The 24321-nt window shown below is 41.3% G+C and overlaps 1 long non-coding RNA gene across 1 annotated transcript; it reads left to right on the top strand.

Moving 5' to 3' along the window:
- Nucleotides 1-21889: 21889 nt before the first annotated feature.
- On the top strand, nt 21890-22886 carry LOC132890195 (uncharacterized). The gene is made up of 3 exons (XR_009655169.1): nt 21890-21971; nt 22109-22230; nt 22805-22886. It is a non-coding gene; the product is annotated as an uncharacterized LOC132890195 (long non-coding RNA).
- The last annotated feature ends 1435 nt before the right edge of the window (nt 22887-24321 follow it).

Here is a 24321-nt window from a genome sequence, read left to right as displayed (position 1 = left end):
TGACATGGAAATTAATAATAGTCTACCATTTTTGCAGATGTACTTTAAAATGCATTCTGAAAGATCAAGGAAACAGGAGTTACAAAGATTCAAGCCCAAGGATATTCAGGTGCTTGCTGTGCATGAATCTTTTTCATTATTTTAGCATTTAAGCCAAAATAAATAGTCCACCTTTCCCTAAGAACTACAATAATAATAATAATAATAATATGTGGGCTGCACGGTGGTGTAGTGGTTAGCGCTGTCGCCTCACAGCAAGAAGGTCCTGGGTTCGAGCCCTGTGGCCGGTGAGGGCCTTTCTGTGTGGAGTTTGCATGTTCTCCCCGTGTCCGTGTGGGTTTCCTCCAGGTGCTCCGGTTTCCCCCACAGTCCAAAGACATGCAGGTTAGGTTAACTGGTGACTCTAAATTGACCGTAGGTGTGAATGTGAATGGTTGTCTGTGTCTATGTGTCAGCCCTGTGATGACCTGGTGACTTGTCCAGGGTGTACCCTGCCTTTCACCCGTAGTCAGCTGGGATAGGCTCCAGCTTGCCTGTGACCCTGTAGAACAGGATAAAGTGGCTAGAGATAATGAGATGAGGTGAGATGTTAGCCCTGTGATGACCTGGCGACTTGTCCAGGGTGTACCCCGTCTCTTGCCCATAGTCAGTTGGGATAGGTTCCAGCTTGCCTGCGACCCTGTAGAACAGGATAAGCAGCTACAGATAATGGATGGATGGAATAATACTAATATTTGTTGTACTGTCACCTCACAGCAAACAGGGTTCTAGGTTTGATCCAGTAAACTGAGGCCTCTCTGTGTGGAGTTTGCCTATTCTATGGGCAATTTAGTGTAGCCAGTTGGCCTAATCCACATATATTTCGACTGTGGGATGAAAACCATGCAGAAACTGCATGGGTTTCAATCCCACAGTCCAAAGTCTTGCAGAGTAGGTCAACTAGCTACTCTAAATTGCTCATAGTTGTGAATGCAAGTATGAGCCGTCAACATTTCCATGTGTAGTGTGCACATGCATCATTGTATTTACTCTCATCTCATCTCATTATCTGTAGCTGCTTTATCCTGTTCTACAGGGTCGCAGGCAAGCTGGAGCCTATCCCAGCTGACTACGGGCGAAAGGCGGGGTACACCCTGGACAAGTCGCCAGGTCATCACAGGGCTGACACATAGACACAGACAAATATTCACACTCACACCTATGGTCAATTTAGAGTCACCAGTTAACCTAACCTGCATGTCTTTGGACTGTGGGGGAAACCAGAGCACCCAGAGGAAACCCACGCGGACACGGGGAGAACATGCAAATTCCGCACAGAAAGGCCCTCGCCGGCCACGGGGCTCGAACCCGGACCTTCTTGCTGTGAGGCGACAGCGCTAACCACTACACCACCGTGCCGCCCCATTGTATTTACTAGTTATAATCAATAGGTGAAATCATTTCAGCTGAGTTAAAATGATGTTTCAGGTGAACAAGGACATCTCATTTGTCCTTGAATCCTCCTTGCTTGTTTCTTTTCCATGCCCTCTTTTCTTGCTTCCTTAGTGGGAGGAGATAAGAAATAAGGAAGGGAAGCAGGGAAAGGAAATGAGGAGGCAAAATTTAAAAAACAAAAAGCACCTTAAATCCATCCATCCATCCATTATCTGTAGCTGCTTATCCTGTTCTACAGGGTCGTAGGCAAGCTGGAGCCTATCCCAGCCGACTATGGGGCTAAAGGCGGGGTACACCCTGGACAAGTCGCCAGGTTATCGCAGGGCTGGCACCTTAAATTTTAAGACAAATATCAGCCACCCCCCATTTCCATAATAAGAGCCAGTAATTAGTCGTCAAAGCACAATCCATGCCAGTGGAAAATCAAAAGTGCATGTTTTCTGTCTCGCTGATAACACTTTTTGGTACTCTTAGCAGTTTTAGACAAATTTCTGGATTTCTGAGAATTTGTGTGACTTAAGAACAAACATTTTATTCAGCTTTATATATACTCACCCTCATCTCAAAATGACTCCCAGAAGAGTCAAACTTCTAAACTTTGCCACCTAATAATTATTCATAATTATTCATCCAGTGTCTGTCTATCCATCCATCCATCCATCCATCCAGCCCGTAATGCCTGGGGCGCATAGGGCAGCAACAAAGTCTCTCCACATCTGCTGGTCATGGGCTAGGACGCTGATGGTACCCCAGGTGTAGCTGATGTTCCTCAGTTCTTGTTCGACTGTTCGCCGCCAAGTTGTTTTTGGCCTTCCCCTTTTCCTTTTGCCATCTGGTGTCCAATGGAGAGCTGTTTTGATGATGGTTCCATTTTATCTTCTGAGTACATGACCAATCCACTCCTAACGTCTTCTCATGATAATTGTGGCCATATCTTCCTGCTTGCAGCGGGAGAGTAGATCTTCATTGGAAATCTTATTTGGCCAAAAAACATTCAATATTCTCCATAAGTTCTTGATGTGGAAAGTGGAGAGACTCATCAAATCTTGTTGGGTCATTCGTCAGCACTCAGCCCCATACAGGAGCACTGGGAGAACACAGCTGTTGTATAATTTCAGCTTGGTTTTGATGCTGTACTGTGAAGATTTCCAGATGTTGTTCATATTAATGAAGGTATCTTTTGCTTTGTTGATCCTGTTCTGAATGTCCTTCATACTTCTGCCATCTGTTGTGATGATACTGCCCAGATACACAAAGCTGTCAGTATTGGGAAGATCATTATTGTTGACTTTGATTGGAGCTGGTGCTGAGTTGTTCATAGTCAGGACTTCCGATTTCTTCTGGCTAATCTTGAGGCCAACTTGGGAACTGAACTTACTCAGCCTGTCTGTCTTGTCTTGCATGTGTCGATGAGTGTGCGAAAGTAAAGCCAAGTCGTCGGCAAAGTCTAGATCTTCAAGGGTGGAGAAGAGTGCCCATCTGATGCCAGTAAGTCCTGCTTCTGTGGTGCACCGCATCACCCAGTCAATCACAAGGTTGAAGAGAAAGGCGGACATCACACAGCCTTGGTGGACCCTGGTCTTCACCTCAAACCAGATGTCGCTTCCACCTACACAGCATTTGCAATTGTTGTAAAAGCACTTGATCAGCTGCACCATGTGACTTGGTATGCCATAAGCCCTCAAAATGCATCACAAGCTGTCATGGTGAATGCTGTCAAAGGCTTTTTCAAAGTCAATGAAGTTGACGTATAGTTGTCATTGCCATTCTGCGCACTGTTCAATGATATTTCGCAATGTAAAAATCTGTTCCACGCAGCTCCTACCTTTTCTGAATCTTGCCTGCTCCTTTCTTAGTGCTTCGTCCACAGCTGTGGACAGTCTGCCTATGATGACCTTGGAGAAGATCTTACTGGGGATTGAAAGAAGGGTAATTCCACACCAGTTGTTACAGTTGTTGAGTGTACCCTTCTTTGGAATCTTAATGATTACCCTCTTGGTCCAGTCTTCTGGTACACAGGCCTCTGTCCAAACTGCTCTGAAAAGTGGTGCCAATATTTCTGCAGCTGTCTCTAGATCTATCATGAAGAGTTCCACATTCAAGTTGTCTTGTCCTGGAGCTTTGTTGATCTTGAGTGACTTGATGGCTGCCATAATTTCTTCCTCGTTAGGTGGTTCGATGTTAATATCTAAAACAGTCTCTTTTTCTGGGATGTCTTCTGTTTCTACTGGTGGTTCTCTGTTGAGTACTTCCTGAAAGTGCTCTGCCCAACGTGTGTCTTGTTCTACTTCTGTTGTAAGCAGCTTGCCTTGCTTGCTCTTGATAGGTGGACTGACTGTAGAATGGTACTTACCACAGACCTGCTTAGAGATTCTGTACAGCTGGCCTTGCTCTCCTCGGGCTGCCGCTCTCTCCGCTTCCTCTGTGAGTTCCTCAGCAAAAGCTCGGCGGTCATCGTACACCATCTTCTTCACTGACTTGTTGGCCTCACTATACTGCTGCTTGTATCTTTCCTGCAGTCTTGTTGATAGAGTGCTGATCATCTGATTCTTCAGCTTTTGTCTCTCTTCAATAACTTTTCAGGTACTTTGTGTGATCTACTCCTTGGATTTCTTATTCTCTCTGTAGCCAAGGCATTCCTCTGTGCTCTGTTGGTATACAGTCTTGATGTTATTGTAGACTGTGTTGATGTTGTCCGCACTGATGTCTGTGTCCAGCTCCTGTAGCATTTGAAATCTGTTCTTCACTTGTGTAACAAAACTATGCTTCGCGTGTGGGTCTCTCAACTTCTGGATATCGAATCTTCACTGAATGTGCGTCTTGTTCTGTGCCCTCCTCAGTTTCAGTCTCACCATTGCTGTTATCAGTTGATGATCACTTCTGACATCAGCTCCTCGCTTCACTCTCACATCTAGCAATGATCTCCTCCACATTACATTAATAAGCAGGTGGTCGATTTGGTTCTTGTCTCTGATGTTGGGTGAATACCAGGTCAGCTTGTGAATGTCACGGTGTGGGAACAAAGTGCCTCCCACTACAAGGTTGTGGGTACTGCAAAAATCGACAAGTCTTTCTCCGTTTTTGTTCATGGTCCCGCATCCATGACTTCCCATTGATTGTTCGTAGTTGGTGTTGTCGTTCCCAACCTTTGCATTCATATCACCCATGATGATCAATAGGTCGTGCTGCGGTGCTGACTTTACCTTTGCCGCTAGTTGTTCATAGAAGAGGTCCTTTGCTTCCTCATCACTGACGTTGGTTGGACTATAGCACTGGATAATTGTCATGTTCAGCTGCTTTCCCTTCATTCTGATTTTCATCAGTCTGCTGTTCACTGGTTTCCATTCAGTTAGGCTCTTCTCTGTACCTTTCCTCAAAATAATAGCAACTCCTTCCTCGTGCTGGTTATCCTCCCTACCTGAGTACAGAACAGTCTCCCCTGATGATGTTGTCATTCTGCCTAAACCCATCCATCTGCTCTCACTGATGCCTGAAATTTGCAGACTGTATCTGCGCATCTCTGATGTTACTTGTGCAAGTTTGCCTGTTTGATACATTGTACGGGCATTCCAAAATCCTATTCTTGTCTTGGTTCTGGTGGTCAAGACCTCTATCTTCCTGTCAGTGGCTTCCAAAGAATGACTTTCACCACTGACATTCATACAAGTCCCCTGGGGTGACTCTAAAGGCCATTACACCGGCTAGTAGATATTGACTTCATTGCTGTTTCCGTAACCAGTAAAGTTTTCTAGGACTGGGTGGTTAACCCGGCGCCAAACCCCCAACCTGGAGGACCAGGGACTATGCTTCGTCAGGCCTCTACCCCTCAACCTGTCTGGCATGGGTGGCCCTACCAGGAGCATAAATCTCCAGCCAGCATAGCTATCAGGGTCACTGAGACACACAAACCCCTCCACCACGATAAGGTGACAGTCCAAGGAGAGGTATAATTAATTGGTATTCATCCAGTGTAATACCAATTAAAGACTGCTCGATGCATCGAAAATCTTTACAGTACAATAAGAATGTAAAATAAAACATTTCTTTTTGTACTTACTTGTGAATGAAAACGTTTGTTAAATGCATCTAAGGCTTGAACATGTGGTGAGCAAAACATGAAATGTTGCCTGTTGAATTTTGTCCAAATAAAACATACTGCTGTCAGGACAGAAATATTTGCTTTGGTTATTTAGAAAGCTCAATTATAGGTTGTCAGTTAGTTTGCTTGTAGCTATGGTGTAAACTGGACAGGAGTGATGTGTCATATGTCATTAGAAGATTTGCGAAACCACATCAAGGTGCAATAAATTTAGTTGGAAAGCCTTGTTTAAACAGCACAGTAAAGCAGGGAATCAGTTTATGCTAAGCTCTTTATTAATGTTAGGAACACAACATAGTGTGGTGAGTTTATCTTTCTTGTTCCAATTAGTAATTAAAAATTTCTACATCTGTAAGACCTATTAGCTACAAATTCCCAATATCCCCCAGTCTGAACTAGGAGCTTCTCCTAATTACATTTCTAATTGCACGAGTAATCAGCAGCTCCAAACAGCTTGTTATATCATTTGTTGGTCCATCCCCTAATGTGGTGTAAACCAACAAGTTAATTAGATCTGCCTGAAAGCACCTTTAATCATGGCTGAGACCTGTTTCCTGTGGCTCTTATATGAGTCAAATGGGCTTCAAGGACATGTACATTGCCCAACCAAAAAAAAAGTTGCCATTTGGATTGAAATACTGTACATAAGAGCCTTCCATCCATCCATCCATCCATCCGTTATCCATAACCGCTTATCCTGTGCAAGGTCGCAGGCAAGCTGGAGCCTATCCCAGCTGACTATGGGTGAGAGGTGGGGTACACCCTGGACAAGTCGCCAGATCATCACAGTGCTGATACATAAAGACAAACAACCATTCACATTCACACCTACGGTCAATTTAGAGCCACCAATTAGCCTAACCTGCATGTCTTTGGACTGTGAGGGAAACCGGAGCACCCGGAGGAAACCCACGGGGAGAACATGCAAACTCCGCACAGAAAGGCCCTCGTTGGCTGCTGGGCTCAAACCCAGAACCTTCTTGCTGTGAGGTGACAGTGCTAACCACTACACCACTGTGCCTCCCCATAAGAGCCTTTGATTGGATAATTACTGCAGTGATTAATGTCTTTCAGCTGGCAACAATTCTTTTAACCCTAACTGATGCAGTGAGTCGTTTCTCATTTCTTAAACAAACGTGTCAGAAGATGTATCTTGTGCTCATGGAAAAGATGTTACTGTGTTTCAGAAGGGTCAAGTTATTGGCCTGTGTCAAGCAAAGAAAACCACTAAGGGGATTGCTGATATAACTGGAATTGGGTTAAGAACCATCCAACATATTCTTATACCCTGGAAGGATAGTGGTGAACTGTCAACTTCACAGAAGAAATGTGGTTGAAAAAAGATCCTGACTGACCATGATCAGAGATCAATTAAATGCTTAGTGAAGTTGAATTGTAAAAATAAATAAATAAATAAATAAATATATTTTTTTTAAAACGACAGTAGAACTCACGGCTATGTTTAATAGTGAAATTAAGAGCACTTTCACCCTCACAATGCGATAAGAACTCACAGGACTGGGACTAAACAGCTGTGTGGCCAAAAGCTGTGTGTGTGTGTGTGTGTGTGTGCGCTCATTGCTCACTTGTGTGTGTTCACTGCTTCAGATGGGTTAAATGCAGAGGAGGAATTTCACTGTGTACTTAAGTCTGTGCTTGAGTGTACATGTGACAAATAAAATCTTCTTGTTCAGTCTCTAATTTAAGAACATTAACCTTCTGTAAAACTATGATTGATGCACACAGCTCAATAAATTAAACTATTCAATTCCGTTATAACTGATAGTCGTATTGCAAAAATGTGAGAGGCAATACATGGGTGGTATTGACTGCATAGTTCCTGTAAGTATTTTAGTTAAATTAACACTTTGATCATGTTTTAGTAATAATTCTGAAAAAAAAATCTCCTGGAAAGGCTTTTAGACCCTTCTCTCCTTATCTTCCCTTCTCCAATTACAACTCCGAGCATGGCTTAGGCCATGACAGCATTTCAGTGTGGCATGAGTGCAACCCAGTGATGAAAGAGAAATGCAGTGCTATTCTTAAAAAAATGAAATATTGTGTAATATTTTCTGTGTGTCCCTAATGAAAAGCCATGCCGTTTGAGCATTGCATTTCACACAAACTCAATTCCACAATGATAATATTCACTTGTGACACACATTCAGTGTTTAATTATTAAGAATCAAAGCACAATGCACTGAATGTTTTACTTTTCAGTGTGACACATTTGCTTTTATCATAAAAGTTATACTCTTCTCCATATAAAGCCAATGGTGTTTTAAGTCATTTATATTATAACTAAATTTTCATTTAAGCAGTTTGTCTTGTTCTTCACATTCAGGTTTTGTTGGGGTCCAGGCACAATCTGTGTCCAGAAAAGGTCAAAAAGTTACTCAGAAATTCTGTCTGGCAGTGTGGCATTTGCGTAGAGCAGGTTCCATGCTCTTTCTCCCACTAAAAAGTGCGCAGTTGGCATTTCACCAAAGTACAAACATAATCAAAACTTCTCACCATTTGACCTCACAGCCTCGAAATCTCTGTTCTTAATTCAAAGAGGTCTAATGTTATTTGTGCTGCATAGCGTATTACACTAATAGTATTAGTTGGAGGTGTTGGAGGCTTTTTCAGCATGACACTCCACTAGTGGATGACTTCTCTTGTCTCATACTCCTTTAATAGCTGCATCTATATCATGTCACTGACACCTGTGTAAAAGGCCCACTTTAGCTCCATCTGTTCCACTGATAACTGTAACACTTTCATTTCCCACTTTTCCTACTGCACTGGAGACTTCAGTACAGCCGTATATATATATATATATATATATATATATATATATATATATATATATATATATATATATATATATGCATCTCAAAAAATTAGAATATTGTGAAAAAGTTCAATATTTTCCATCAGTTATTTAAGAAAGTGAAAATGTTATATATTATAGACTCATTACACATAAACTAAAATGTTTCAAGCATTTTTCTATTTTAATTTTAATCAGTATGGCATACAGTACAAAAACATTAAAAAAAACCATCTCAAAATATTAGAATATTTCATTTCGAGTTTGAGTAAAACAGTGTGAACACAGTGTATCTCTCAGTCTAGTTCAGTACACACAACCACAATCATGGGGAAGACTGCTGACTTGACTCTTGTCCAGAAGATGATCACTGATGCCCTCCACAAGGAGGGTAAGCCACAAAAGGTAATTGCTGAAAAGGGTGGCTGGAAAAGGTGCACAAGCAACAGGGATGGCCGCAGTCTTGAGAGGATTGTCAAGAAAAGTTGATTCAAGAACTTGGGAGAGCTTCACAAGGAGTGGACTGAGGCTGGTGTCAGTGTATCAAGACCCATCACGAACAGACATCTTCAAGAAAGGGGATACAACTTTCGCATTCCTAATATCAAGCTACTCCTGAGCCAGAGACAATGTCAGAAGTGTCTTATCTGGGCTAAGGAGAGAAAGAAATGGACTGTTGCTCAGTGGTCCAAAGTCCTCTTTTCAGATGAAAGTACATTTTGCATTTAATTTGGAAATGATGGTTCTAGAGTCTGGAGGAAGAGTGGAGAGGCACAGAATCCAAGGTGTTTGAAGCCCAGTGTGAAGTTTCCACAGTCTGTGATGATTTGGGGTGCCATGTCATCTGCTGGTGTTGGTCCACTGTATTTTATCAAGTCCAAAGTCAACACAGCCATCTACCAGGAGTTTTTAGAGCACTTCATGCTTCCATCTGCTGATGAGCTTTTTGGAGATGTTGATTTCCTTTTCCAGCAGGACTTAGCACCTACCCACAGTGCCAAAACTACTACCAAATGGTTTGCTGACCATGATATTACTGTGTTTGATTGGCCAGCCAACTTGCCTGACCTGAACCCCATAGAGAATCTATGGGGTATTGTCAAGAGGAAGATGAGAAACACCTGACCCAAAAATACAGATACGCTGAAGGCCACTATCAAAGCAACCTGGGCTTCAATAACCCCTCAGCAGTGCCACAGACTGATCACCTCCATGCCACACCGCATTGATACAGTAATTCATGGTAAAGGAGCCCCAACCAAGTATTGAGTGTATAAATGAATATACTTTTCAGAAGTTGGACATTTCTGTATTGTAAATCCTTTTTTTTATTGATCTTAGGGAATATTCTAATAATTTGAGATACTGGATTTCTGATTTTCATGAGCTCTAAGCCATAATCATCAAAATTAAAACAAAAAAGGCTTTAAATATTTCACTTTACATGTAATGAATATAGAATATATGAAAGTTTACCTTTTTGAATTAAATTATGAAAAAAAGGAACTTTTTCATGGTATTCTAATTTTGTGAGATGCACTAGTGTGTGTGTGTATATATATATATATATATATATATATATATATATATATATATATATATATATATATATAAAATATTCATGAGTATGAGGTTTGTTATGGTTGTGGAAATGTTAAAAACCAAAGAAAGCTGATAATCTGAGGATAATTCTAATGAGGAAATTGAATTTGTTAAGATCAGATCACAGAACACGTGTTCTATCATGCACTTTTGATAATAATCCATGTGATGTATTGAGACCTTTCATGTGATTAATGAGACTTAAAACATAATTATCCCCCGCCCAAACAAAGTTTGGCGGGAATATAGAAACATGTTCCGTCTGTCCGTCTGGTCACGTTTTTGTTTCTGGGCCATATCTTTAAAACTACTGAAGATATCGTCCTGAAACTTTGTATACATATCAAGCAACATGTGAACTGGTGCCTTTTGCTATTTTGGATTTTTTTTTAAGTATTTTTAAATTTTTTTACATAAAACATAGATTTTGACTTAATTTCTAAGAGCGATGTTCGTTTCTGGAGCATATATCCAAAACTATTCATGATACGGATTTGAAACTTGGTATACGTCTTAACAAGGTGATGTAGATGTGCCTTTTCATACTAAGAAATTTGAGACATTTTAATTTTTCATGTTTCCATGGAAACAATTTCAGACTTAGTCTCTGAGGTTAGTCTTAGGGGTAGGTTTTGTTTCCGGAGCAGAACTTGAAAACTATGAGTGCTATGGTCTTGAAAGTTGGTATATGTGTTGATTAAGTAATATATATGTGCCTTTTGATACTATGAAAGGTGAGAAATTTTAATTTTTAGCTCAGCTGGACCAAAGGTCCGGTGGGTTTATGCCATGGGCTGCTGAGGTCAGTGTAAAGAGGTAGGGTTGGTTTCCTGCAGCAGAACTTGAAAAATGTGACAAATAATATCTTGAAACTTGGTATATAGTTGGTATATAGGGTGGGGGATATAGACAACTCTGTCTTCTTGTTTTATTTAAATGAAAGGGTGCTGCACTCATAACTCTGACAACAGTGAAAAAGAAATATATATATTTTTAAAAACATTACTCCTGCCAATCCTTCATATGACAAAAATTAGAAATAAAGAAAACTAGGACCATGGAATTAAAAGGATATATCTATATCTGATGATTCTAGGATTTTGATTAATTTTCAGCCATTATGACCAATACATTTTCTAAATTAATTTTTTTCTTCTAATATTTATTATATTAGATACATAGTCTGTGAACATACATTCTATTTCTCTGTGTTCTATCTTAATATATACTATTTGTCATATTCTGTTCTCTCCTAAGTTATCCTACTCTATCCTATTCTATTCTCTATTTCTATCTGTAATGCATTATACTGTCATTCTTAGTCCTGGGTATGACTTTAAACTGCAACCGGTGGTAAGTCTCAGGTCTGGGAGGACTTGAGTATTGGGGAAAGTGGAGTTACTCCTTAATCACCATTGCTCCCAGGTCCGCTCTGACCCGGAGTGGTAGCACCTGCCTAGGTTCCAGCTACGGGTTAAATAGTACATCACCAATAAGGCGCTGGCAGCAGGGCGCTTTTTGATGCAATGTGGCAGATGAACCCAACAGGGTCAATGGCACACCACCAGATGGCATGCGGAAGAGCCACTCAAATGGCCAACCGATGGCATCACTCGGCAAGTCACTTGTCACTGCAGGGCAACTTCCATACCCGTCAGGTCTGTGGCACTTTTGTGCACCACTTGGCATCAGGTCTGGAAGTCCAGAGAGACAACACGATTGGGGCACGACATCATTTGTCTTACCTTACTGTGCAAGGCACTTCATTAGGAGAGGAGCTCTGGTGCGGCCTCACAGCCCATCTCCGTTTCTGCACATCCTAATGAAGCAGTCATCATCGCTAGCGATGGAACAGCCGATGACAATTTATTCTATAGAAAATGAATTCTCTGGCAATTACTTCTGGCAGTTTAGTGAGCAAGGATAAGTCTTTAACAGCTGATGGAATGGATGGATTTTATTTTTATTTTATATTTATTTTATTTACAGTGACATATTGGTTAAAAGGTTTTCAAATAGAAGATGAGCCATGTCACCACAAAATGAGTCGAGTTGGTCAAAAGTTGTTTTATAAGATGTTCTAAATCTACAGTAAATTAGAACAATAAATAACTTTAAAATAAGAGGTAATTTGTTAAGTTTGGTGCAGACAATCCATAGAAATTAGCGAAAATGAAAAAAAATCAAGTTTAGAGAAAATCAGTCTAAATTTACACACTTTGCGATGTGTAAATTTAAATTAATGCATAGCAGACATTTATTCTGCCTACAAAGTCATATTTATAGGTTGTTTTCCAGTATAATGTTTAGATGATGGATACACTGTAGGTTAAGGAATATATTTATGGCAAAATTAGAAAAACGATATGCAGGTCATTTTTTGACGCATTCTCACTTCAAATCCCAATATCTCAGAAATGGACTTTTGCTACACAGGGCTCATTTTGAAGTGCCCCATACAGTATGTCTATGTTTGATGTGATGTTATCCAGATATGCAACTGTTGGCCAATTTAGTATAAAGGAAAAAGGAACATACTTTTCCATCCATCCATTTTCTTCCACTTATTCAAAGTCAGGTCACGATGGCAGCAGGCTAAGCAGGGTATTCCAGGCGTCCCTCTCCCCAGGAATGCTTTCCAGTTCCTCCTGGGGGATCCCAAGGTGCTCCCAGGCCAGATGAGATATATATAATCTCTCCAGCATGTTCTGGGTCTTCCCCAAGGTCTCCTCCCAGTTGGACGTGCATGGAAAATCTCCAAAGGAAGGCACCCAGGAGGCATCCTAATCAGATGCCCAAACCACCTCAGCTGACTCCTTTCAACATGAAGGAGTAGTGGGTCTACTCCAAGATCCCTCTGGATGTCTGAGCTCCTCACTCTATCTCTAAGGGTGAGCCCAGCCACCCTACGGAGAAAGCTCATTTCAGCCGCTTGTATCTGTGATCTCAAACTTTCGGTCACTACCCAAACCTCATGACCATAGGTAAGGGTTGGAACGTAGGCTGACTAGTAAATCAAAAGCTTTGCCTTCCGGCTCAGTTCCCTCTTCACCACGACGATCCGGCACAACGCCCGCATTACTGCTGATGCTGCCCCAATCTGCCTATCCATCTCACGCTCCATTTTACCATCACTCATGAACAAGACCCCGAGATACTTGAACTCCTTCACTTGGGGCAGCAACTTACTCCCAACCAGGAGGGAGCACTCCACCGTTTTCTGGCAGAGAACCATGGCCTCAGACTTGGAGGTGCTGACTCTCATCCCAGCTGCTTCACTCTAGGCTGCAAACTGTCGCAGTGTGTGCTGAAAGTCACGCTCTGAAGAAGCCAACAGAACCACATCATCTGCAAAGAGCAGAGATGCAATTCTGAGGTTCCCAAACCAGACACCTGCACCTTGAAATCCCATCCACGAATATTGCTAACAGGATCGGAACAAGGGACAGCCTTGGCAGAGTCCAACACCCACCGGAAACGTGTTTGACTTTGTGACCGTATTCTCAGCACAAAGTCAACATACTTTTCATTTAGAAAATTTAGATGAAATTATTCAAGTCCATTAAATTCATGTGTGCAAGCTGTTTGTTCTTTTTTTAAGTCATAACTGCTCACCTGTAGAATAACCTGTAGCTCTACATGGTATATAGTATGGTATGACTTTGGTTCAGAATTTTGGGAGCTGTGAAGTAAAGCTGAATACTATCTATATCTCAGAAATCACTAATTCTGGAGGTAATTCAGTAGCGTAAATGGTGGACATGTGCCCAGAATGTTAGCCAGTGAGGATTTAAGGAGGCAGGAGTTCATTAGTGAGTCCAGATTAATCTTACAAGAAGGCATCAATCACAGAAGCGACACTTCTTTATGGCAGTGTATAACAGACACTCATCCTGTGTTTATCCTGTCTTTCTCTACAATCTCAGAACAATCTCGAGAAGAAGTAGGACACTGAAATACAGAAACAGTTAGACATCATACTCTCATAGATCTGCGAATAAAATGTCTAGGCTGGGATTTTATTCCACTTGATATCGCCCTTGGATATTGTGGCTTTCATGATTGGTTCATTTCTTTTTTGTATAAGACCTTGTGCTGACGTCGGATTCGATTTGGGGATTTTATTTCACACAGTCCGGCTTTATGAGAATGAGATGGGTGCTTTGTATTGACCAGCTGATACCATCGGAATGAAACAGTTGTTTCAGGAGCTGTTACTCAGCTGCTCTTCTGTAGCTAAAAACAAACCTCTCATTTCTCACACTGATGTTCCAAACATACATTCCTGGAAGACTTGTTCATCCTTTAAGTAAAACTCTGTCCTGAATGACTTGCATATTGATCTTTATAATTAACATGGAATGAAATGGAATTGAGTTGGCTTTAGTTTTGTTTTGTTAAAACTTTCATCATCAGCATATTGGTCAATGTTCACTTTGGTGAACAACATTACCAAACAGTTCCTACATGATCGAAAAGATCATTGGGACGTCACTGCCTTCCATCCAAGACATTGCAGTTGAATGCTGTCTGAACAGGGCCCAGAACATTATAAAAGACCCCACCCATCTGCATCATGGACTGTTTGCCCTCTGGCAAGAGGTTCCACAGTATCCAGTGCAGAACCACCAGGTTCTGTAAGAGCTTTTTTCCCCAAGCCATCAGACTCCTGAACTCTAAATAATCCCCTACCATGTATATCTGGACAAGACCTCACTATGTGGACTATGTGCAATATCTTACATGCTGCTATAAATTCTTTATTGTGCATTATATTTAGTATATCTAATATAATTAGTATATTCTATTCTATAGAATATTATTTTACTTAGGGTTGTTGTTGTTTGTTTTGTTTTTAGTGTTTACTTGTAAATTTGGGGTGGCAGCACTGTCGCCTCACAGCAAGAAGGTTCTGGATTTGAGCCCAGTGGCCGATGGGGGCCTTTCTGTGTGGAGTTTGCATGTTCTCCCCATGTTTGTGTGGGTTTCCTCCGGGTGCTCTGGTTTCCTCCACAGTCCAAAAGACATGCAGGTTAGGCTAATTGGTGGCTCTAAATTGACTGTAGGTGTGAATGTGTGAGTGTGAATGGTTGTTTGTCTCTATGTGTCAGCCCTGCAATGATTTGGCGACTTGATCACAGTGTACCCTGCCTCTCGCCCATAGTCAGCTGGGATAGGCTCCAGCTTGTCTGCTACCCTGCACAGGATAAGTGGTTACGGATAACAGATGGATTGTAAATGTGGTATTTTTGGTTATTGGATAATGTGCAATAATTATATGTGGCAGTTATATTCATGTAACCCAGTGGAATGAAATTTCATTCAAATGTGCATTTTGAATGTACAGGTGAATGACAAATCTATCTATCTATCTATCTATCTATCTATCTATCTATCTATCTATCTATCTATCTATCACCCACAATGTCGTTTGACTACCCAGTGATAGTGGGAATTACACCTTGCTTCATCTTGGCCTACCTGAAAAGCTTGATGATAAATGGTTTAATGTAGCAGGAAGCAGTTAGTCAATAAGAAACTATAAAAGGCTTTCCTTTATATGGACAGCAACGCTTGCCAGACAGTGACACTTTCAGACCCTTCTTCTCTTCTCTGATTACAGTCATGCCCCTGAGGATAGCATAGGGCTGTGATTGGCCAGTAGCTGCATTTTAGTGTAGCGTGAGTGCAACACATTGATGAAAGTGAAATGAAGTGCAACAGGGAATTGCATTCACACCTGCATTTACTTTTTTAAAAGTAATCCCTTTTCGATTGTTCCTCACCAAGAGATCAGACAACATAACAGCGATGCAGTGAATGCTTTGCTTTTCAGTGTGTAACATTTTCTGTGTGTCACTGATCAAAAGCCATACAGTTTGTGTATTATATTTCATAGAAACAGAATCACACAGTAATCACACAATCCTTCATCTCTAACTAAAGAGAGTGATGCAGCAGTGCTTTATTCCTTTAGTCTGTACAGCTCTCTCAACTCCTCACCTATACATTCTGTTCAACATTCATGCTAATACAGCTATCAACGAGCTAAGCTGAATCTCTGCAGTAATTCAGTGAGTAAAAAAAAAAGTTGCTTTACTGTATTTTTGTTTGTACAAACTAACAGCAAAATCTGACTGGAGGTGCTAAAGAAGGCAACTGGAATTGCTTGAAATTCTTGAAGACGTTTCAGCTCTCATCTGAAAGGCTTCTTCAGTTCTGTCTGACTTGTGGGAAGTTCCAGGTATTTATCCTCTAGTGGACCAAAAGCAAACCCAAGGAGAGTCGTTGAGGTCACATGAGTCGTTGAATCATCCTGTAGGTCACTGGGGGCCGGGTGTGAATGGTGTTAGCAGCCTAGAGAGTTGTTAGGGTGATCTGTGGGTCAAACAACTCTCTAGGCTGCTAACACCGTTCACACCCAGCCCCCAGTGACCCACACCTACAGGATGATTCAACGACTCATGTGACCTCAACGACTCTCCTTGGGTTTGCTTTTGGTCCACTAAAGGATAAATACCTGGAACTCCCCACAAGTCAGACAGAACTGAAGAAGCCTTTCGGATGAGAGCTGAAACGTCTTCAAGAATTTCAGGGAAGTCCAGTTGCCTTCTTCAGCACCTACGGTTTAGGATGACCTGGAGGACTGAGAACTTCCACAGACAAAATCTGACTGTTACTTGTAGTTGAGATCATTGAATTTAGGCATTAGCACCAGAATTGCTGTTCACATCACATCAGTATGAACATATTTAGTGTGTAGCAGGTATTAACTTCTATCTTCATTTATATTTACAAAATGCAATTAAGTTGATCAGTAAAACTACTGAAAATCTTTTCTTTGTACTTTTGTCAGTTAAATAATGGTTCACATGAATTAACAAATCACAGATTTTTGTTTTTATTGCATTTTGGAAAATATCCCAAGTTTTCTGGAAATGGGCTTAGTATATACACACAGTGTATAAATGTCAGCTCTGGACTGCATGCTCCAAAAGCATCTGTGATTAATGCTGCAGGCAGATGTGTGCTTCACAGACCCATGGATCCAAACCAAACCTTTCATGCATGATCTCTGGGGTCAGGCTGATGGTAATTTGAATGTCAGCCAATGAATGCATGAGATGGAGCACCTGAGCTCCTTCATCTGAGAGTGCATGCTAAAGGGAATTGCTTCTCCAAAAATACTGCTCCATCCCTTGGAGACTGATGGTCCTCTGGCCCCAATGGTTTTATCAAACCCTTTGATATTTAATCAAATCAAGCTTTCATGTGGACAAAGAAGGACTGAGTATACATTTATTCAGAGCTGAGGGCTTGTCTAATTGGTTTCAGAGCTTACAGTAAACAAGTTACCCAATCTTTCTTTTTTGTTCTAGAACAAGATTTAGCAATTCTGTGAATGTAGAAACATATTTCTTTTCGATTGAGTTCATTTAAACAGCAGAGTTGTTTTGCTGTAACCTGCAGTGCATTTTAGGAAATAGAGATGTGAGGATAGTGAGAATATCATAGAATATATTGGGTCAATCATGCAACAACATGTTCTTGTTACATTCTATGTGCCACATCCACAGACATTACACCCCTGAATACTAACTCCTTCTTCATCACCCATCAAACACTTCCTGTTTACTTCCAGTTCATTCAGTCAGTACGAAGTCTTGCCAATTTTACATTTATTGAAGTTCTGAGCTTTCTGAACTTACTTTCTCCGAATTGTTATTTCTGTGGTTTGATCATTGTCTTGTTGATCAACAGTTCCTTAGCTATTCATGACTTTGACCATTGGTCTCATTTTGATTTTGGATTCGCTCTTGGATTTTGTAAATAAACCTCCTCCACATGGATTCTCACACATGGCCTGTCAGAGTCCTGTCTGTTATAAAATAATCAGCAGACAGGTCTTTTAAGAAAGGCTAGCTTTTCTGGACATGCTGTTGGCTGGTTTGTCTGGCTTAAATTATTAGGCTGGGTGGAATCAAGCTAAATGTCCAGAAGTTGGAGTGTTTTAGACTGGATAAGTGTGTTTAATGTGCTGTTTCATGTTGTACAATGTTGTGTACAACACGAACTTTGTGACTCTATAGAACACAGTTGTAGAAGCGAGTTATTTATAATCATGCTATCTGTTATCATCCAGACGAGGATGGGTTCCCTTTTGAGTCTGGTTCCTCTCAAGGTTTCTTCCTCGTGTCGTCTGAGGGAGTTTTTCTTTGCCACCGTCGCCACAGACTTGCTCATTGAGATACGTTAGGGATAAAATTAGCTCATGTTTAAGGTCTTTAATTTTCTGCAAAGCTGCTTTGTGACAATGTCTGTTGTTAAAAGCGCTATACAAATAAACTCGACGTGACCTTACTTGATATACCGAAGGAGTTTCTTCGAGGAGATATTCAAGTAAGAGACCGCTGCCATCTAATCTTTGCCACTAGTGAGCAATTAACCATTCTAACCATTAACTAAGTAAAGTGCTGGCAAGTGTGTGTGTGTGTGTGTGTGTGTGTGTGTGTGTGCAGAAGTCTTCGGCACCTTATTTTCTTTTAGTACAGACTTTGTTATAGACTTTTATTATATGACTTCGACATTATGGAACCACTTTAGATTTCCAAAAATTAGTTTTCCAGCACAAAATTAAATGTTACAGAAAAATGTTTGTATGTCAGTAAAGAAAGTGGCATGTTACGTAACAGACCACTTTTCAGACAAAAAAATAATGAAGGCTGCTGTGTTTTGCTGCAAAATTAAGAAGCGAGTGTGACAAAGTGTCCAGAAGAACTGTGGCTGTTTCTGTAAGATGCTCAGTAAAACCTACAGCTCATTTCCTTATCAAACTGCACTCATTGTCCCTGAGGCTACTATTTTTTTTAAAGCAAAGGCTTGTCTCACTAAACAGTCTTATGGTATTTTTTAAAGGTAAAAACATTTCACTTCATTATTTTTGAAGGGATCTTTGCTCTACAGTATTTCATTGCATGTGCCTAAGACGTTTGCAGAGCACTATGTATTGTGTATGTGTATCTTTACACATTTTATATCATGAGTCAGAGCCAGCCCGTGGCATAGGCAATATAGGCAGATGCTAAGGGCGCTGCGTCCATCCAGGGGCGCAGAAACGGGGGGAGAAAAATTATGACTTCCACTATTCTGAAAATGAGTCAGCATTATAATGTCGTAGCCTAATTTAATTGTACAGCAAAGCATGTAGTCAGGGTGCGATTTGTCAAAAAAAGCGGGGTGGGGTGTGGTGGTGGTTATTAATCATGAAACAATAAGCGCTCAAGTGCGCATCCGCAGCTATTCTCTGTTTTGCCCATGTAATAGCCTAAGTGTTGTTGGCTAAAGAGTGTTTTTGCATAACGTAGATAACTGACATAGATCTGTTGCTTGTTTTGAATATGGCTGCACTTGGAGCAGTCTGTCGGTGTCGTTGAGCAGTCTGGGCTGAAGTTAAGGTCTTTTATGCACCGAACATGTTTTGCAGCGAGATATTCCAATGGTGCCTGGCACGTGTTTTTTTTTTAAAAATAAAACAAAGTTGCTTTGTTGATCTGTGTTCTCATTAAAATGACAGTTTAGCAGCTCATTCAAGCAACCATGTTGTGAAGAGCTTCCTGGAGGAAAATATAATAAATGCGTTGAAAACAAGAAACAATCTCAGTGCGTCAAGACTGCAGGGAAACGAAACAAGCACTCAGATGTGTTCTCTTTACCAGCGCCGGCAATTGCCTAGAGCGCAAAGTGTGCCCAGGGGCGCCAAGGGCGACCAAAACCCCACCAAAAAGGAGGGATGGAGTTATTGAATGGAGATGTTACCAAGTGCATCAGTGGTGTACAGTGTTTTCAACCACTGTGCTGGCGAACTCTAGTACCGCGGAACACTAGTGTGCCGTGAGAGATCACCAAGTGTACCGTGGAAAATTATAGAATGACTGTATATTGTAAATATTGGCAACAGCGTTTTAGTTTCAGTCAACATTTTCTATTGGTGATGTGCCTTGAAATTTTTTCATTGAAAAAAGTGCGGCCTGGCTCATGAAAGGTTGAAAACCTTTTTTACAACACCTCTGATGCGGTTGGGGATGTAGAAATACGCGCTCCTTACCTCTGCTGTTACACTACCTGTGACAGTAGCTTCTGCTGAAAGAAGCTTTTCAAAATTAAAACTGCTGAAGACATACTTAAGGTCAACAATCACTACGTTTACATGCACATAGAGAGAATCGAATTTCTGCCGTTGCTCGACTGAAATCGAAGTTCAAAATGCCATGTATACACCTTAATTCGGCTGAAATTGAACCGAACTTGATTTCTCGGAATCGAGCTTCACGACCTAGTTTATGCGATTTCTGCCGAGCTACTTTGTGCATGTATACCCTATCGAGCTAGTTGTCGAGCTACTTCCGGAAGTGACGAGTGACGAGACCACAAGCGGGAAACACAACAGCCTCGGTCGGCATGACAACAGTAGTAGCGAGCAGCAGAAGAGGTCAGGAGGAACAAACGAAGAAGAGAAAATGTGGATGTAGAGCTCTCTGAAGTGTGGGTGGAGCACAGAGGATGGCAGGACAAAGCTTCTGGTACTAATAGGCTTTTTATTGTCAGACTTTTCAGTTTAACAGCCTACTTTTATTCTTGAGAGAAAAACACACGCACGCGCGCGCGCTGTGTTTTAGTCCCAGGATGAGCTTTCCCCTCTGCTCTCCCTCTGCCTCCTTAAATAGGGCGCGGTTACTGGGAAGACACACAAACACAGGTTAATTACCGTCAGGTGAAGTGATTCTGCCACTCACCTTCCCTGGCTCCGCCCTCCTGTCACAGACCGGCGCTTGACCACGCCCCCACTGCCACAGGCAAGCAGAAACGTGCACTTCTGGAGCAATGAGGAGACAGAGTTCATGCTCATTCAGCTTAAGGAGTTGAATATATTAAAATTCATGGACGGGAGAAAAACGCGCAATGGAGAACACGGAACTGATAACTTTGTTTACACTCTTGAATAGCTCTTCTTCATGACGACAACCGGAAGTGTACCAACACGATGGGGCGTGTTGCGCCACCTGTGGCTTGGGTGCACAATGCACCTCACACAATAGCCCGATTTCATTGTGTGCATGTAGGATTGGATTTCTCTGGCACCCTGCTGGGACCTTCAGCTCGATTACCGACAGCAGCTCGATTTGGATGTGCATGTAATGAGTCAAGAACGTCTGAATGGGCTTGCTCTAATGAGCATCAACCAAGAGATCTCAAGAGAAATATAATTTGATGATATTATCAAGGAATTTGCCATTAGGAAGACCAGACGAGTCCCATTGTAATGTTACTTCAATAACAAAGTACCCATAATAGCACTTTTGTTTGAAAATACAGCCCATTGATGTCCTAACAGGGTGCTTAAGTTTGCACAATTTAGAATTGTAGAATTTTTTATTCATTTAATTTGTTAATTCTTCAGAGATGACTTAACTTTTAATAGCAAAAAAGAAACTAAAAATAATTTCTTGTTTATTGTCCATGCACTACACTTTGAACAGGGTGCGGAAGAGTTTTTGCCCATTATATGGAGATATGTATTGAATTTGTGTGGTCATTTTACTTTGTGACACTTTATGTGAATAATGATAACAATAATAACAATAATGAAAAAGATAAAAATGACTTCTTGTTTATTGTCCATGCACCGTACATTGTTTAATAGTAATAGAATAGAGTGATTAGATTAAAGTGTTATTTAGATGTTATTAGAGGGTTTTTTTTTTCTGGGGGGGCGCCAAAACTCAATCTCGCCTAGGGCAGCCAAAGACCTAGAGCCGGCCCTGTCATGAGTCGAGTTAAATTCCTCTGACTGATGTACATTTTTATCTTTACAGGTATATCGATGGTACATTTAAGCTGGTGAGACACCCATTTAGCCAGTTATTCACCGTATATGCCTTTGTGCGATATGATAACTGCAGCAAGCAAGTTCCTCTCCTGTTTGTTCTCATAAGTGGTTGAAAGGCCAAACACTATAAAAAGGTAAGAATATGACCAATATATAGTGACCAAAGTATCGGTCAAAACTATCATTGGCATATTGATGAGATTAATATTCCTGTTTGGTTATTGCTTTTAGTTGTTGCAAAAACTGCTATAAATCTTGCCTAAACCCCCAGCACTCAAAAGAATTGTCCTAGACTGCAAATCTGCCCTATGGAGTGCTGTCCCAGCTGTTTTTCCAGAGGAAGTTAAGCTGCTTGGCTGTGCCTTCCACTGGAGTCAGGCAGTTTGGAGAAAGGTATTAATTATATATCTATATCCATCCATCCATCCATCCATCCATCCATTATCTGTAGCCGGTTATCCTGTCCTACAGGGTCACAGGCAAGCTGGAGCCTATCCCAGCTGACTACGGGCGAAAGGCGGGGTACACCCTGGACAAGTCGCCAGGTCATCACAGGGCTGACACATAGACACAGACAACCATTCACACTCACATTCACACCTACGGTCAATTTAGAGCCACCAGTTAACCTAACCTGCATGTCTTTGGACTGTGGGGGAAACCGGAGCACCCGGAGGAAACCCACACAGACACGGGGAGAACATGCAAACTCCACACAGAAAGGCCCTCGCCGGCCACGGGGCTCGAACCCAGGACCTCCTTGCTGTGAGGTGACAGTGCTAACCACTACACCACCGTGTCACCCCCCCCCCCCCCCCCCCACACACACACACGTACGTATTTTTTTTAATTTATTTATTCATTTATTCACAACATACCACGATGATAGGGCAACACATCTCTTTTTAAGAAAGGTGATTGTGTTGCCCTACTTGCCAGCAATGAACATAACGGATGTGTTTAACAGACTACGGCTCCAGGCCACTCCACCGCCCTTGCAAGCGCTCATGGCTTACACTGAGGACACATGGATCAACAGCACCATGTGGGACTCCTCCACTTGGTCTGTGTTCCTGAGGTGAGTAAATGGTCATGTGTGTTTAAGGTTCTATTTAAGAAACCATGTCATGAAACTAAATTATTCTATTTATCTTTTCTCAGATCCATCAGGACAATGATCTAGAGGGGTGGCACCACCGTTTGAACAGGACGGTGAGCACAAGTTCCTTTCTATCTTCTGGTGCCCCTGCTGCTGCACAGTGAAGCTCTGCTGACAATCAACAGGTTAAGCTTGTCAGTGAAAAGAAGCTGACAAGAATCCAGCACAGACAGTATCTTAATCTCCAGTCTAAACTTTTTAGTTTTTGGGATCGTTTCCAAAACAATGAAATTAATCTATTTCAGTTACTTACGTAAATCATGTGCATTTTTAGTGGCACCTGCAATTTAATTGATGATCAATGGGATTTTTTTTTCTCATAAGCTTAAATATTTCATTTTCTTGCATTTAGAAGTCACAGCAATTAATAGTTAGTCTTATCTAAAATGTAAATAGCTTAATAAAATGTTTGAACTAGCTGTAAATAGTTTTCCTTCCTTCAACTTTTTTTCTTTTGTAAATAATTTAAAATAAAGAATCAACAAAGAAACTTTAGTTTAATAATGTTTAGTCAATGGAAAAATGGCCTTTCTAAAATATTTATTTAAACCCTTGTAAATTTCGAGTGACTTTTCATTCATTATCAGATTACCAAATTGTAAATAATAAATATAATTTAAGCTTACTACTATAATAAAGACGTTTAATAAAACAAACCTGGAAGTCGACTATAGCTGAACTGGTGTACTGTGTTAAATTGTTTGGAGGGAGGACTAATATACGTGAGACATCGAACATGGCGGTTTCAAGATGGTGGAGTGACGAAATACAATCGCTCATATTCAATCAGAGTCTCAGCAACTTCCATAAAAATACATCAAACCTTTTTAAATATGATCAGTAGGTATTTATAATAAAGATTAAATGTTCTTAGGATGGGCGGCACGGTGGTGTAGTGGTTAGCGCTGTCGCCTCACAGCAAGAAGGTCCAGGTTCGAGCCCCGTGGCTGGCGAGGGCCTTTCTGTGTGGAGTTTGCATGTTCTCCCCGTGTCCGCGTGGGTTTCCTCTGGGTGCTCTGGTTTCCCCCACAGTCCAAAGACATGCAGGTTAGGTTAACTGGTGACTCTAAATTGACCGTAGGTGTGAATGTGAGTGTGAATGGTTGTCTGTGTCTATGTGTCAGCCCTGTGATGACCTGGCGACTTGTCCAGGGTGTACCCCGCCTTTCGCCCGTAGTCAGCTGGGATAGGCTCCAGCTTGCCTGCGACCCTGTAGAACAGGATAAAGCGGCTAGAGATAATGAATGAATGTTCTTAGGATCTGTGTGAAAGGACTTTTGAGTTGTGGTGAAAGACTTGTGTGAAAAGACTTTTGTGCTAAATGA

Source organism: Neoarius graeffei, chromosome 8, assembly GCF_027579695.1.
Source record: "Neoarius graeffei isolate fNeoGra1 chromosome 8, fNeoGra1.pri, whole genome shotgun sequence".
Lineage (NCBI taxonomy): Eukaryota > Metazoa > Chordata > Actinopteri > Siluriformes > Ariidae > Neoarius > Neoarius graeffei.
This window is presented reverse-complemented; position numbering and strand designations above follow the sequence as displayed.